The 8,340-nt window shown below is 44.8% G+C and overlaps 1 pseudogene; it reads right to left on the bottom strand.

The window, feature by feature from the left end:
* Positions 1 to 5,584: 5,584 nt before the first annotated feature.
* On the bottom strand, positions 5,585 to 7,554 carry LOC120107995 (annotated as a pseudogene).
* Between the last annotated feature and the right edge of the window lie 786 nt (positions 7,555 to 8,340).

Below are 8,340 nucleotides of genomic sequence, written 5' to 3' on the forward strand. Positions count from 1 at the left end.
GAGAGCCCTCGTCCCTCTGTTAGGTAAGTAGAGGGTATAGATTCTCCACTTCTTCTTAACCCACATTCCAATAGCGCATTTCAAAATATTTGCATCAACATGATAACCCTCAGGAATATCATGTGGAGGAATTAAAGGAAAAATACTTACTCTTGGACTGGATTGCTTGTCAACTATGTTTTGGGAGACCAATAAAAACAAGGCAAATGTTTCTTTATGGAAAACCTAGCACTGAGCTAGACCAGACCTTGATACTCACCTTCGTCGGGAAGATATCGACTTTGATAACAGCTTGATCCAGATCTAGCGCTGACCTTTGACGGGTGATCTCCCCTTTCCAAATAGAGGACTTGGGAGAGTTTGAACGACTGATTGATCGATAAAATCCGGGGCTGAGGACCTAACTTGTTGAGCAAGGCCCCATCTTTTGAGACTAACACCAAGCTTCCGTTAAACCGACGTTTTTTCTCATCTTACGACTCGAACAGGAAGTAGAATTCCTATATAGATAGCGAAAACACCCGCCTGTGTAGGCTCGCTACGTTAAGAAGCACTATGGCGCTTTCCGTTAGTAGCCTGGAAAGCCTAGTTTCGAAAGCCTCAGCCTAGAAGCGAACCATAAATGGAAGGTAAGTTTCTCCGATCGGAGTTGTGTCGGAGAAACTTTCACTTGTAAGGACTCCCCCGAGGGGGTTGGGGGGAAACGTTCCATATAACTCCCCCCGAGGGGGTTGGGGGGGGGGGTTCGGGGGAGGGGAAACCTTCCCTTCCCCTGATATCCCTAACCCTTGGAAGGGGAAGGGGTTCGGGGGAGGGGAAACCTTCCTTTCCCAGAAATCTTTAAAGTTTTTCGAACCTAAGTTTGCGAGGTTCGGGTTCCATACAGTGTTTTGTTGTATCCGTATGGAGCCAGTATCGGTCGATCGCGTTGGGACACCACCCCGTTGGGTCATCGATTTGGTGGGAGTAGTTCTACTTCTCTTTTCCTACGGCACGGCAATTTGCCTACCGAATTTTATCTAACCCAACATATATCTGCCTTCTTGTATGTATCAATTCTGGATCTCTAAACCTTTTGATTCACTAAGATATATTTGGTTAAATGAATGTAGGAGGAAATGGTTTAGAGATATCCAGTCGGTAAATCCTGAGACTAGTTTACTTCAGACTTTTCCGGCTAGTCTAGGGCCCTAGACCTGGTGAGGTGATCGTAACACTGTATATAAGACTCGTGATTCAGGCAATCCAATCTTCCGTGTGTAACGCGTAAGCCCCCAAAAATGGTTTTTTTTCAAAAAATGGGTTTTCAAAAGATCGAATCACTATGCGTATCTTGGTGGTCGTGACTTTTGGTGGTCTTTATTTTATCCTCTTCCTGTTCTATTGATCAGAAGGCAGTGCCACGCCGGTTTAGAATTCGGGTTAAGGCTCCCCTCCCTTTTTCGTAAGAAAAAAAAAGAAGAAGTAGGACCAAACCTCGAAGAAGAAGCCTGAGCACTGGACGAAGTGTTTTCCGTTGTATGATATAATAAAAATCAACACTGAGATGGAATTATTCAAACAAAAAGGAAGAGGAAGAGGAGGCGGGTGAGGAAGAAGGCTGCAATGGATGTATTTTTGGTGCCCATGTTTGACCCCTTTTAATTGCCTCCGAATTTTCATTCAAAATTCGAAATTTATTTTCAGAAAAACCTCTTTTAGTTGGCACATGCAAAGGAATAGGAACAACCCAAATCTGATTTAAATTCAAATTTTAAACACATGTGCAAGAGGGAAGGAATTTGAAATCCATGCGGCAAGGTAAAACACTTCATAATTTCGAAATCACCTCTTGAAATTCGAATTTAATCCATTCAAAAACTCATACGCCACCTTGGCTGATGGTTTGAGTGATTAAAATCATTTAACACATTGCTTAATGTTTGAATTTAAATTCAAATAACAAACAATGTCGCCATGTGTCAAGCAATGGGTCCATGTGCCATGCAATAATTTTGGTTTATTTAAAATTCATGAAATCCAATTCCATGTCACCAATAATTGCCACATCATCTGAGCCTAATCCCCTTGGTTGCACCTAATCAAATTTGGTCAAACCCGAATTAAAACAAAGCAATTTGGTTGAACCCAATCTAATCAGGTCAGACCCTGATTGAGCTCAAATTGAATCCAATTCAATTTTGGCTCATGCAAACTCAATAAAATTGAATTAATTACTTTGTGTTGGACCTAATCCAATTAGGTCAATCCCAAATTAAGAACAAATTAATTTAAAATTAATTTGATCAGTTTTAAGTCCTTTTTGTTGAGTTTGCAATGAGGATGAATGTAAGAAAGAAATAATTGAAAGAAAGAGCTAAAGCTCCCATTGGAAAGCACTGCTGGAAGAACAGAGGCCGACTCAACAATAGGAATTTCTTAGCCGCCAATCAACGTTATTTGTTCATGCTTCTTTTGAAGGAGAGAGAAGCCTGTAACTCCTAAGCCTTCTTAATGAAGCTGAAAGAAAAGTTGCAGGTTGAGCAGCACCAGTTCCGAACCCGAACAGTAGCAGTTCCAATAGGAAAAACAATCACAAGCAGCAGTCCTGATTACCATTCATATAGGACGGGACGGTTGACCTTCTTTCAGTCCTTCTTCAAAGATTCGTTCGTGCAAGCAAGCCGCCTGATTGTGTTCGGTTAATGACTGCTTTCTTTCTTAGCATTTGTTTGAGCGAGAGACAAAATCCCCGACAAACATCTTTCCGGTCATAACCCCAACGGAAAAGTATACTGATTGTGTCAGTGCTGGAGTTTGGAGTTTGTATGATTTTTGCTTCTCTGACCTATGCTTGGAGTAGGCGGAGGCAGAAGTCCCGATCTCCAGGACCGCAAAAGAGATGGAATTTTCCGTCTTCTTAGCCGACGTAAGACCTTCATCCGGCAGCAAAAAGCTGTCCCTTGGAGCAGCTCAAACTTATTCCGGGTATGAAGAAGCGGGAGTGCACCACATGGAGGAGAACCCTACTCGCCTTTGTATGCCAAGTCACTGGACCGGCGAAACTGATTCTCCCGAGGTTGAGCTTTCAAAGCGGGATCGTTCCAACGCGCCCACGCCTTACTGCTTATTCAGGGGCGGGCGAAAGCGCCTATGGGACCATTCGACATTCATAGCCTTTCAATCCTATTGCAAGACTGGAATATGAAACGAAAGTCATCCTGAAATATGCTAGGAGCTTCTTCTCCACATATCCTAACCGGGCATTTGACTATTTGGTCGAGCGGAAAGCCGATTCGTTGGGCGGAATAAGCAGAGGAAAGAAAGAGAACAAACACTTACTTACTCTTACTGCTGATTTCATTCAAAAGCGAAGGAAGAAAGCTACTCGACCAAAGCAAACAGCAAGCTGAAAAACGCTAGCTTTAACTTGAAATTGCGAAAAGAAAGAACAACTATGTAAGTAAACCTTAGCTAGTCCGTAGGTCCGTTAAGGAAGTGGAACGAAGCAAAAACGTCGACTTTACTAAACAAGCGAGAAAAGCCCTATATATTCTATTAGTAAAGCGCTAACGCGCCCCTTATTGAAAACGGCCTAGCTAACGCGCTTTAGTTTGATTGCAGCTCGCGCAGGGGCCTCTTCCTCTTTCCGAGAGATTCAAGAAGAACGAAACGCGCTTGAAGCAATTGAAGAGCTCGGCCGGGCAGTTCAACTGAATCAAGAACTGAAACAGCCATCATGGGTGATCCCGCAACTTCCAATTCAATGGTGGATAAAGAAATGAGCTAGCCACTCCTCGAGAAGAAAAAAACTAGGGCATACTCAGCAGCAAGGCAAGGGGATTTGAACCCACTTTTGGAAAAGAAGAAATCGAATGCGCCAATGTCAATGCATTTGACCAACCGATTGAGAGATTGGATTAATTACGCCCCTTAGAGATTCACTAAGCGGGAAGGCAGATGCGACCAATTCAATTCGACTGCTTGGAAGGCATGAAAATCAAAAGCACGGCGGCACCGCTAATGGATTTGAAAGAACAGCAAGACTAATAGTCAGACTTTATGTATGAGATGGCTTGGCTTAAACCGGACTTTCTTACTAAAGAAACATAGGTCATTGCGAGCAAGGTCTGTTTTGGACAAATCGTCCTATAAAACCATATCTGCTGAGGTTTCGAAGAAGAAACGCTTACCAAGGTCTAAGCTGGCGTCTAATGTCTCCGTTTCCGTTTATACTCTTTATCCGATGAATCTATCGTCTACACTGTCTTTTTTCTCCTGTGATGAATTTTCTTGTTTTGAACCAAAAAACATTCTCCCGTAATCACCGCTCTTAGGCCAAATCTGTACGAAGAACCACTGCTCCCTAAGAAATTGATTTGAGCTTCTATCTCACTCAACGAGATCATAACAACCAAGGGAAGGGTCAAAGAGAGAAGAGCCTATCAATTGCATAGAATAAGCCCTTCTTGATTGAGATTGAAATGAGAAGGACTTTAGGCCTTCTACCGCCTCTTTTTCGGTATGAAAAACTATAAGCTCTTTCCTTTTATTCGAAATGAAAAGCCGAACTCACTGGCGAGAGAGCCTACTAGACTAGACTGATCGCCGCTGAAAGTAGGGATGAGGAGTAGCCTTCCTGGTCGAACATAAAAGGAAAGTTGACTAATCTCGACGGATTGGCAAGCCCGCCGAGATTGTTCCAAACCTTGCTCCATCTCACATTTAGTCTATCCCTCTTTCCCGGAACCTTATAGATGGATTGGGTACTCGAAGCTTCATCACTCGCTGTAGAGCAGATATCCGTAGCCGAGCAGATGAGAGAGAAGGAAGGAGAGTCCTTTCCATCTGATCTTTTCCTTCACTCATGAATCCGGTTGGAAAGGAAGGAGTCAATTTCCCAGGAAGACTCCTCAGGAGCGTATTTGTATCTTTTGGGCCCCTCTAGAGAGAAAGATGGGTCGGTCTCCAAAAGGAGAATGAAATATATCCATATTTTCAATCCGGAATCCATATACCTTTTAAAATAGGAATGCTTGTAGAATGAAGCTTTGCGAGATTTTGAATATGACCCCCCCCAAAAAAAGTCTAGACTTAAGAACGGTGATGATAGTTCAGTTGTCGAAGAAAAATGTCCCGATGAACCTTTATTCGCACTTTATGTCGCTAACCCGTGGCGGACAGAGCTAACAGGTGACGGGAAAGGTACCTCCACATTTCTAACCTCGGGAGAGGAGGACATTGATCGAGCTTTTCCATGCCTAGTCCCAGTTTCGGTTAAAGACCCAGAGCGGGCTACGGATCTATACCAAGCCCGTTACGCCATAATTCATTGAGGTTGATCCCGAAGTTTTGGTCTATCCCGTAGCAGTAGTCTCTATTTATTCACCCCAAGAATGAACTATCCTTTGTTTCACGGGATCTGTGTCGTCTTGTATCAATATAATGATTTTTTCCTTGTCTCGTCAAGATTACCGTTTTCGGGTCTATTGGAACTCCTTTGTTTAATCATAAGAGCTATGACAACAAAGAAGGGTTAGGAGGAGAATTCATTAACAAATAGACTTCTTTACATTATTTAATGAATTTCAAAATTAAAAATTATTCAAACAAAAAAAAGCAGAAAGGTTATGTTTAACGTTCCAGTGGGAGGTTCCACCGACGGGGACTCATGCCCCCGCCACCCTCTTTTGGCCGTCTGATCCCCACAAAGATCCCCATTCTCTGTTCTCAGGAACACATCGATCCCCAGCAACAGCTTCTTCTGGTTCACAAAAGTGCTCCACCCGGTGGTAAGCAAGTGCCGGCGAGGAGTCCCTCTGTATATATGCCTGAACTTCCCAGACCTCGCCTGCACATCCTTGGCGAGACAGTCTGGACTGGAGGGTCTGCCGAGTAGTCCAACCGTGGGAAGATGGTCTCGGCACAGTAGCGAGGAACAGAGAAGCCCCCGCCATTGTTGGCATCCGACTGGGTCAGTGTCTTGGCAAAAGAAGCAGGCTTTTCTTGCACATCAGCCCCGTTGCCACCGAGGCCCATTCCATCATCGTCGCCATAGTCCGGCTCGTCCGACCGAACTGGAATCATCCGGATCTTGGCAAAGACCTCGTCGGTCTCTGGATCTGCCATGAATTTCACAGCAGTTACCCGGCAGAGGAGGAGCGCCGGACACGGGGGAGCTCCCGAAGTCCACGATGCCTTGGCGTGCTCTGCGTGGCCCTGGGGAAGTAGTACACCTTCGAGTTCACCGCCGGCATCTGAACCATCCCTCCGGCGCATGCGTGCCAGAGCTGGGAGTCCAAGCACTTGTCGGTGTCCTTCATCGATTCTTTGACGGGTTCGCTGCTGAATGCGATCATGGTCCAAACTAGTTCTTCAGGCGAATGCTGCGAATGAAATAATGATTTCTTTTAGTTTTGGATATAAAATCGGGCAAGAAGTAAGATCCACTTCGCTTGACTCTATAAAAGATCAAATCCAGCAGAGAGAGAGAGAAGAAAGAAAAAAAAAACAACTCTCACCTTTTAACAAAGCAAATCCATCGTAACTTCCTTCTTTCTTTCCCAAATTCCTGATGACAACGAATAAAAGCAAATGAGAACGTAAAATGAGTTTTAAAGCATGATCTAGAAGACATCTACAGCTATAAAAGTCGCCGCGCCCGCCACCTCCAAACAAAAAGAGAGAGAGAGAGAGAATTGCCGACGATATAGAGGGAAGAAAACCCAATTTTTTAAAGTAAGGGAAGAAATTGACGAATCAAACCAATCACTCACCTTTCTTCGAGTAGAATCACTGCTACCGGAGAATGAACCAAAGAAATACCAATTAAGTTCAGAGCATACGAGAAATCCCACTCCGTGTCCAAGCTTTTTCTAGGAACTCCCTTCACGATGACCTCAAAACCCAAACCCAGCTCGCCTTCGTCAACACTATGAAACCCTAAGCCGAATGAAAGAAACCTATACCTCCCCTGACGAAACTCCAAACCTCTATCAACTCCTCAACAGAAGCCCTAATACTCCCAAACCCTAGAAACCCACTCCACAGCGCGAGGACAAGAGCGGCAGAAACTACAGGCTTCTGACTACAAAACCACAAGTCCAGAGAACGAACAACGCAATACCATCTTCCAAAATCCCATTTCACCCCCCTAAAAGAACCCGACTTTGTCAGCAAATGCTCACCATTTCGCTTCTTCACATCTCCAACTCCAATCCCCAAACCCAAATCGCAGCAGAGACTCCATATTCGGCAGAGAATCCTCACCAAGGTAGAATGTTTCCCCTTCTGATCCCCTTTCACCCTCAGATCCTAAGAACTCCAGCACAGATTCAGAGGAAATCGCATCATTCTCAGGTGGTAGCGAGATTCCCCCAAACAGCAAACAGAGCAAACGAGCAAAGAGCGCCAAAGAGGGGACTCCCTTCACGCTGTTCCTCTCCCCCTCCTTCCCCTCTCTCTCACCTCTTCTCGGATCTCTTATAGCACCTCTCCTGTTGTTCTGTTTCCTTTCCTCCCTTTCCTTAAAGCTGAAATTCCGAAAAACTGGATTTCAGAGTATAGGAATATTCTCCCTGAGGGGGACGAGGCCGTAGGCCGAAGGGGAGGTAAAAATATCCTATAAAAGATAGGAAGGGGAGGAGGGTACGGAGGTGCGGCTGCGGCGAAACAATCATTCCTTTTCGTGTATGTAATATACCCCACACCACGCTCATTCATTACTTCAAGTGGGAGTGGCACCGGTACCGTTCATGCCCTGGAATCACTTTGATGAATTGCACATTTTTGAGCCGAGTTTACACGATATTATGATCATCCGGTATTATAGGAAATGAACCCTATATCAAATATAGTAGCTCTATAACTATAACATAAGTGGGAGATGGTAGCCACCATGAAGTAGGTGGGAGGGAAATTTATTTGTAAGTACGTGCAGGAGGTGAGGATTTCTGGTGAATGATGATTTGGAATAGCCAACTGGAGTAGTAGGCAGAACAGGGTCGGATGACCGAAGACCTCAGACTGATTGATCCAGGAAAGACCCTTTGCCCGACAGAACTGATACCCTTTCCGACAGACCAAACAAGGGATTGACGCCTACTAGGAATGCTTACCAAAGCCCATATCCGTTAACTCCGCCGCCCTATACCAGGACTGAATATAGGCGGCAGAGAACCCACTCAAATTAAAGAAAAAACTACTCCCTCTAACCTCGCTCGGGAAAACCTCGCTCGGGACTACAAAAAACCGGTATCGAATACCATCCCCGCACATGGAGATGGCATTCAATACCTGTAACCCAGTAACCGAGGAAGCCGGCTGAAGCCGGGGTTCTCAAATAGCGAAGCCTTAGGGCGT

The sequence above is a fragment of the Phoenix dactylifera genome, unplaced genomic scaffold (genome assembly GCF_009389715.1).
Source record: "Phoenix dactylifera cultivar Barhee BC4 unplaced genomic scaffold, palm_55x_up_171113_PBpolish2nd_filt_p 001115F, whole genome shotgun sequence".
NCBI classification, from domain to species: Eukaryota; Viridiplantae; Streptophyta; class Magnoliopsida; order Arecales; family Arecaceae; genus Phoenix; species Phoenix dactylifera.